The following is a 9160-nucleotide window of genomic DNA, read 5'->3' as shown; positions in this document are numbered from 1 at the left end:
ATTACTTAGATCCATGGTATAAACCAGTTTATACACACACACCAGTTTTACCTTCATTATTTCATTGTTATTTGTTCTTTCTTCTTACCTCCATTTTTTTGTCTTCATGTAGTATTATTTGGAGAAAGAAACATCTCTAATTTTCATTAAATGTAGAACAAATGTTTCTTTTTTTAATGCTTTGTTTTAGTGTGATGGAGGAAAACTATATACAATTTCTGTATTGTATGTAGAATGTCACATTGAGTTCAAAATTTTCAAACATTTTCTTGATGAAACTGTGATTTTATGAAATTACTGAGTGAATTAGTAGTCCAGATGAAGAATATAAATTAGAGGTGATCCACATGCACTTGTAAAATCAGTTGGGTTGTCTCTTTTAGTCACAGTTAATTAGGTATGGATTTTTTTTTGTTGATTTTGATTGGAGTTTTCTGTACCTCTTGGATTTGGATAAATGTTTCCTTCCCCAGATTGGTAAGTTTTCAGCTATTATTTCTTCAAATTAATATCCTTCACCTTTTGCTCTCTCTTCTTCTGGGATTCCTACAAAATGAATCTTACTATTTTGAAGGAGTCCCTGGGTTCCCTACGTCTATTCTCATTTTGCATTTTTTTTTTTTGCTTTCTTTTGTTCATCCTAATTACTTTCCATTACTCTGTCTTCTATATCACTAATTTGTCCTCTGTTTTTCCAACCTGCTGCTCATTCTACCAAGCATGTATCTCATTTTATTTTTTGAGCCCTTTATCTCTGCAGTGTCTTTGCTATCTCTCACTCATGTCTTTCACTCTGTTCTCAAGTCCAGTGAACATCCTTATGATCATTCTCTTAAATTTTTTTCTCAGGCATGCTACTTATGTCTGTTTCACATAGATCTTTGACCAGAGCCTTGTCCTATTCTTTCATTTTGGATAAATTTCTCTGTGTTCTCATTTTGTCTCGGTCTCTGTGCCTGTTTCTGTATGTTAGGAAAGTCGACCATGTCTCCTGTTTTGGGGGTAATGATCTTACGAAGAAGAAGTCCTATAGTGCTCTTCCATGCAGTGTCCCCTGTTCCCCAGGGCCTGGTGCTTCCAGGGGCATCTCCAATGTGTGCTGTGTGCTCTGCTGTCTCATTCTGGCTACTCTATCCTTCAGGCCAGGCATCTGCAGAGGCTCTCTTTGCCTGTTGTGGGCAGTGCTTTGTTCCCGACGGGAATATAGTGCACTTTTGCTAGGTGTGCTCCAGTCTATTTGTGAAATGAGTCCTGCCACCACTGCCACAGAAACCAGGGCTGTGCAAAATTCCACTTTCAGGACATGTGTTATGAGCAGGGTTTTGTGCCAGTCTTGTTGGGGAGGGAATCCACATCACTGAGACGGATGCAAGCATGACTGGGAGCTGGGGTTCCATAGAAGCATGGGGGTGGGGCTTGGTGTAAGTAAGTTAGGTAGCAAGCGTCAGTGCTGTCCTCTTCCCATGGACAGGCATACGCTTATGCTGAGGAGAGGACTCTCTGTGATGGTTACCTCTCTGGGATGCACTCTGAGATGAGCAAATAACCTCCCCACTGTGTGTCCCAGGCACTCTTCAGATCATTGTTTCTAGCTGTATGTCCACAGTTATTTGTGTGCCTTCTCTCCAGGAGTAGCACAATGCCCTCTGGGCTCTACTCCAGCCAACTCTGTTGACCTTTAAAACTTCAGGTTTTAAACCCTGCTAGCTGCAAGAACTCACAAAACCTGGCCCCTCTCACTTTCACTTTCCCCATGTGCTCCCCCGTGTGCTAGTCTGTTTCTCATCTTTCGCTATGATCACAGCTCTCTCCCCACCACAGGGGCCACAATCCAATTCTCTCCCAAACTGTGACTCCACACTTCCTATCTTCTTTGATGTGGCCTCTTTCTTAATCTTTAGTTGTGGAGTTTGTTTTGCCAGTCTTCAGGTCAATTTCTGGGGTATTTAGGACGATGACTTATTACTTATCTAGTTGTATTCAAGGCATGAAGTGAACTTAGAGACCTCCTACTCCATAGCCATCTTCCACACACTTCCTCAAATTTAAATAACTCAAAGTATTTTTATATATCCTTAAATGATCTCATTAAAAATTACCTTGTTTGGGGGCGCCTGGGTGGCTCAGTCGGTTGAGCGTCTGACTTTGGCTCAGGTCATGATCTCAAGGTTTGTGGGTTCGAGCCCCACGTCGGGCTCTGTGCTGACAGCTCAGAGCCTGGAGCCTGCTTCAGATTCTGTGTCTCCCTCTCTCTCTCTGCCCCTCCCCTGCTCATGCTGTCTCTATCTCTCTCTCAGAAATAAATAAAATATTAAAAAAAATTGCCTTGTTTGAATTTTTAAGCTACTATATTAGATCTCAAAAGTCTTTATAAAATATATATTTTACACACTCATGTAAGAAATGGACAGTCTAAGTATCCTTGAACCAGAAAAGCCAAACACAGTGTTTATTTATTTAAAAAAAATTTTAATGTTTATTTATTTTTGAGACAGAGAGAGACAGAGCATGAGCAGGTAAGGTGCAGAGAGAGAGGGAGATAACAGAATCTGAAGCAGGCTCCAGGCTCTGAGCTGTGAGCACAGAGCCCAATGTGGGGCTCGGACCCAGAAACTGTGAGATCATGACCTGAGATGAAGTTGTACACTTAACTGACTGAGCCACCTAGGCGACTCTAAGCACAGTGTTTAAATCAATACTGTTTTTCAAAGTTTTGTTTAATGATTTCATCTAGTAGTTGAATTTGAAACTTAATTTGAAATTCAGAGTTTGCCATTTTACAAGTAGTCCACTTACCTCTTCCTAAAACTTTAATCATAGGGTTTAACTCTTAAAGAATTTTGGATTACAAGTATCAAACTTATCCTCAAATCATTTTATTGCTTTATTGTTTTCCCTTCATTTAATTGGATTCTCTTGAGTTTAATTAGGTTTAAAGCATAGTGATTATAGAAAGACTATGCTTGTTTAATGCACACATTCTCCCAAGTGGTCTTTACAAATTCTCCCACTTTATTTAGTGGATATTCAATCACCTTACTAATTACTGGAAGAAAACAGCTCAAAGCACATTGCCTCCTGATGGTTGTTTAGTATTATCATCCTATTATAGGAAATACAGCATAATTAAGCTAAGAAGTTAGTAAACCTTACAACATAATTATTATTCAATGTTTTTAAAGAAATGCAGTGATATCCTACTTATCTTGTACTTATGTTCTTGTCCAAGTGTAAAATCAATTTAATTGCTAATATACTTTCAGAAAATCAAATCCAAACAAATTGAAATAATCTAAATAGCCTACAGAATTATTATTATTATTTTAATATTTTATTTAGTTTTAAGAGAGAGATAGAGACAGCATGAGCAGGGGAGGGTCAGAGATAGAGGGAGTCACAGAATCTGAAGCAGGCTCCAGGCTCTGAGCTAGCTGTCAGCACAGAGACCGACAAGGGGCTCGAACCCATGGAACCGTGAGATTATGACCTAAGCCAAAATTGGATGCTTAACTGACTGAGCCACCCAGGTGCCCCTCATTTTTTTTTCAAATGAAAATACCTTGGAGAACAGCAATTGGTATGATGAATAGTCTCATTAAGTAAGACTGGGAAATTTAAATAAATTTCTATTTTGCTCAGGCCACACTTAACCATGTTCTTGTATCTGGGTACTTGTTTATTTGTATTGGATTTTTTAAATGATGCAATTTTTTGCCAAAAATAGTAATACAACTTATCATTGAAATGGTTCTGTGACATTTAGATTATTATATTTTTAAAAGTAAATAAACATATATCCTGACAGTAAAAACAATTTTTAAAGAATCACCTAATATTGATTAAAGAACAAAATATCAAATAAAATTCGAAATCTAAAAAGAAGCAGGAAAAATAGTACATGCTTTGATTTTTATAATTCTTTGTCATTTTATTCTAACAAAACTACCCCCCACCCCCACAAAATCTTTTTGTTTCTTTTTCTCTATCCTTGATTGGTAATGTATTATGGTATAATTTTTCTAAAATTGCATCTATTATTCACTCCTTTTGTTATAGTTTTATAGATGTGTAGTTCATAGGGAAAAGCTACGAATATATTTTTAATATTTGAGTTTTCCTTTGTAGCTTACTAATTTAAATGGGATTAATTGTTTAATACTGCTTTAAAACAAGAAAATGTTTATTCCCAAACTGCTGACTGCAAAAGTACATGATATCTAATAGATCATACTTATTTATATTTGTTCAAAGCTTACATAACCACCACTAAACTTTATGAACTAAAGCTATTGATTTATGAGATTTAAAAATTCTGTTTCTCTCTTTCTGTGTGTGTCATATATTTTAAGAGTACATATTTATGAGGTTCGATGTTAAGATTTTAATATTTTCTTTGTGAAATTTTCCCTTTTATCAGGAAATCATTTTCTTCCATGAATTTATAATTTGTTTCTTCTCCAATTCTTCAAACTGCATCCATTACAGAGTAATAGGTGATGGATCTCCCCTACCATTGAAACAAAGAAATTGAAAGACACGTGAAATAACAGTTATCAAACATTGCATACGAGGCAGTGCAGAATGGTGATGCCTGAGATAGTGGAAATAAAATAGGTGAGGTCTGTGATTGCTCCAGCCTATTTCTCAAAAAGAGTTTTCAGACTAAGTCAAAGAGAGGAATTTTTGGGTTTTTTTTTTTTATGTTTTTATTTCTGAGAGAGAGAGAGAACGTGAGCAGGGGAGAGTCAGAGAGAGAGGGAGACACAGAATCTGAAGCAGCCTCGAGGCTCTGAGCTGGCTGTCAGCACAGAGCCCGATGTGGGGCTCGAACCCACTAATCGTGAGATCATGACCTGAGCTGAAGTCGGACGCTTAACCGACGGAGCCACCCAGGCGCCCCTAAGGAATGAATTTTGAAACCAACCCTAATAGTATCCCTGAGTTAAGAAGATGGAGCTGTGAATCAGGGTGGGAAGTCTGGAGTGACTTGTGTGTATTACTACAGAGGTGAAACAACATTAGACTTGGATGAGGTTTGCTCTGCTCTTGCCTATCAAAGTTTAAAAGAAAATCTTGAAAGGTCAAAAGTTATTCCATGTGATTAATTGCATCTTAGAACAAAACCACACGATTTATAGGGATACAAAAATATTCTGCTTCCAGGGCGCCTGGGCGGCTCAGTTGGTTGGGGGTCCGAGTTTGGCTCAGGTCATGATCTCAAGGTTCTTGGGTTCAAGCCCTGCGTTGGGCTCTGTGATGACAGCCAGCTCAGAGCCTGGAGCCTATGTCAGATTCTGTGTCTCCCTCTCTCTCTGACCCTCTGCTGCTCATGCTGTCTCTCTCTCAGAAATAAATAAAAAACATTAAAAAAATTAAAAATAATTCTTCATCCAAAAGTTGAAATTTATAATGTCTAGCAACCAATCAAAATCGCCAGGCATGCAAAAAATTTGGAAAATATGACACATATTGATGGGGAAAGTCAATCCGTAGGAACAGACTTAGAAATGACAGTCAAAATTATTAGACAAGATTATTCAACACATTTCATACGTACGAGAAAGTAAAGAGAAAAAAATCATCAATTTAAGAAGAGCTATGGAAGATTTAAAAGAGACCCAAATTGAACACCTAGAAATAAATAATACAATATATGAGGAGAAAAGTACTCTGGGTGGGATTAATATCAGATACTGAACTGAAAGACCTATCAGAAGAACCTGTCTGAAATGAACCATAGAGGAAAAGAAAAAAAAAACAAACCTTGAAAAATAAATTAATGAATGATCAGTTAACTGTGGGACAAATTGAAAAGGCCAAATATCTGTGTAAAGGAAAGCCCAAAAGAAAGGGGTAGAGACAAAAATATTTGAAACTTAATAGCCAGACTTTTAAAACTTAATGAAACTATAAACCCACCTATCCAAAATGTTTAACAAACCCCAAGCAAGAGAACCATAAAGAAGATTTCAACAGGGAATGCCATCATCAAATTGCTAAAAATCAGTGTTAGCAAGAAAACCTTGCAAGTAGGCAGAGAAAAGAAAAGAGAAAGGATGAAAGAAAACTATAACTTGGAAGCAATGTAAGACAGAAGAGAGTGGAAGTATTTCTTAAAATGCTGAAAGACAAAAAGTTCCCAGCCTAGAATGCTTATGAAAATATCATTGAAAAACAAAGATAAAATAGATCAGCAGTAGACATGCACTAAAAGAAATATCAGAGGAATTATGGAAGGCAGAGGAGAAAATGACAGACGGAAATGTTAATCTACACGCAAGATTAGGAATGCTAGAAATTGTAAATATATAGATAAATATAAATGATATTTTCACTTAAAATATTATATGTTATTATTTCCATTTTTTAAAGAATAAATTGTCAAGGAAGGAAAGACAACTGTTGCTTTAGAATTCTATTAGCTATGTCCTTATTTCAGTGCTAATGTAAAGAAGACTTTAGGGGGAAAAAAGGAAGACAGTCAACATGGAGTCTCATTTATAGAACTACTGAAATATGTGCTATAATACAAAGAATATTGATCGCCAAAGTTAGAAGTTGTGTTTAAGATATATGACAGAGGGGCACCTGAGTGACTCCGTTGGTTAAGTGTCTGAGTCTTAGTTTTGACTTGGGTCATGATCTCACAGTCCTGAAATCAAGCCCCATGTTGGGCTCTGCCCTGGGCATTATAGCCTGCTTTAGATTCTCTCTCTCTCTCTCTCTCTCTCTCTCTCTCTCTCCCTCTGTCTCTCTCTCTGCCTCTGCCCCTCTCCCTTGCTCCTCATCTCTGTTTCTCAAAAAAAAAAAAATACATGACATAACACAAAAGGTATAATTTTGGTATACAGAAATATTTTCTTCTTATAATATTAGAACAAATAGTACTATTTAGAAACAAGTTGTGCATTGATTTTAATATACTACTCAATACTCAATAAATAATGGAAATTTTATTCACTCACTTATTCTTTCAATAAATATTAATAATGATTATCTAATGAGAAAACAAAACCAAATATTTCTCCTCCATGTATCTTCTAGCCAGAAAGGATAGAATGAATTCTAACGAAATAGTATACAGATAAACAATAATTTTCCACTAAGTTCTATAGAGAGGAATAAAGCAGAATAATGATTATAAAAAATACAAACATATAATAGTCATGGGGACCTCTCTGGAAAGATTGCATTGAGGTGGGGCAGAGGTCTTAAGGATTGGAGAAATAAAATGAGCTTTTCAAGAAAGAGGGGGTATTAAATGTGAAGATCCTAAAGCATGAAGTGTAGTAAGTAACAGAAAACAGTAAGACTGGAGAGAGAAGGAGAGGGGTGAATAGGATACAGTCCAGATGGAGTGAAATGTGTTGTCGGAGCTCAGAGAAGGGAAGGAGGAGTATACTGCTGCCACTGGAGCCCTGCAGTCTCTGACAAAAACGCCACTGGCACAGAAGGATCAGGGGTGGGGACGTGGACCATAAATGCCTTGGTCTTCTGTTTAATCTACATGCCAGTCTCCTCCCAGGACTTCCCTTTAACCAAACATTAATTACAAGCCAGAGGGCAGGGGTGCCAGAATGAAAAAACCCACAGAAATAAGCTTTGCAGGTTACAGAATGGAGCAGAAAAGATGGATGGTGGATATGGCAGAACGGAGGTTATCTGGCGCAATTACTACTGACTGTATGTTTTGTAACAACAGATCCACAAAACCATCATAAATCGTTATATTCCCAGCTCCAAAGACAATGCAGAATAAATAGGTCATGGCAGACATCACATATTTCTGTGCTTGACACCATCCTCTTCCTAGCCATCTATATACAAACCGCTGCTCTATTCCTTGAGACACAGTATATATACCATTTCTATTTGAAGTCTCCTTAGCTTCTCCTTCCTCCTTCTTTCCCTCTCCACATAACCCAAGACCTCTCTAGGTAGAAATATGATAGATTTTTGTTCTGTTGTTACATGTCATCTCACACCGACCTCCATTGTATTATGTACCCATAGCATGTTGTAGACTAGTTCTATAGGGCAATTTTATTTTGTGGCCTATTTCTGCACCCCTTAAGAAGTGAAAAAATATTTTAGTCTTTGAATTTTCAGGACCTACTACAGTTAATTGAAGAGAGTAGCACCCTAATAAATATTTAATGAACTATGGGGATGTTAAGAAATGAATTACCAAATGGATGAGTGAATCTGGAAAAAATATTTTAAAATCTAAGGATGTCCTACCTTTATATCCTACTTCTGATTCTACTTATGACTTTGTTGCTATTTTTTTTTAGAGAGTTTAGTGATCTAGCATATTCTCAAGAGAATTCAACTCGATTCTTCACCTGCAGAACAATTTTAAATTAAAGTTTGCTTCTTATTTGATGTTCTTGTCTCTTTGCCCTGGACCCTCCCATGTGATCATGAAACCGCTTTTAGGGAATGTGGTATGATTGATTGTATTCATTTTACATAGAGAGGATCCTCCCACATACATATGCCACTACCTGAGGAAAAGCCAAGTCACTAAAATAGACACAGTTTTTTACTCTAAACATTCACCATATATAATGGATAAAAGTGGAACTGAAATTATATATGAAAGCAGGACAATGCAAAACATTTTGACAAGCACTAACTACCAACAAATAAAATAAATGAAACAGATACATTGTAAAAAAACATTTGGTCCTATTCTAGAATAATGCTACTGAGGGAATTACATGTCACAAAGCTTATTTGCATTATCTACTCTCAGGCACCAAAATGATCTACTTAAAGAAAACAACCTTATAGTCAATAAAACCAAAAATTTTCATTTGAAGTTTTCAGTGTATCAGTTCATGGATATGTCAGTACTGCCAGTTCTTTAGTGCCAAGAGTGTTTAAAAATGAAATAAAATGAGGTCCTATCATTAACAGTCACTTTAACAAATATAAAAAGGTTAACACAGGGGCGCCTGGGTGGCTTAGTCGGTTAAGCGTCTGACTTTCGCTTAGGTCATGATCTCGCGGTTCGTGGGTTCCAGCCCCGCGTCGGGCTCTGTGCTGACTGCCAGCTCGGAGCCTGGAGCCTGTTTCTGAGTCTGTATCTCCCCTGCTCATGCTGTCTCTCTCTCTCCTAGAAATAAATAAAAATATTTAAAAAAAAAAAAAAAGG

The 9160-nt window shown here is 37.0% G+C and overlaps 1 non-coding gene across 1 annotated transcript; it reads left to right on the top strand.

The window, feature by feature from the left end:
• Nucleotides 1–2112: 2112 nt before the first annotated feature.
• Nucleotides 2113–2197, top strand: TRNAQ-UUG (transfer RNA glutamine (anticodon UUG)). The gene has a single exon. It is a non-coding gene; the product is annotated as a tRNA-Gln (tRNA).
• Nucleotides 2198–9160: the final 6963 nt, after the last annotated feature.

This window comes from Crocuta crocuta, unplaced genomic scaffold (genome assembly GCF_008692635.1).
Source record: "Crocuta crocuta isolate KB4526 unplaced genomic scaffold, BGI_CrCroc_1.0 scaffold183, whole genome shotgun sequence".
NCBI lineage: Eukaryota > Metazoa > Chordata > Mammalia > Carnivora > Hyaenidae > Crocuta > Crocuta crocuta.
This window is presented reverse-complemented; position numbering and strand designations above follow the sequence as displayed.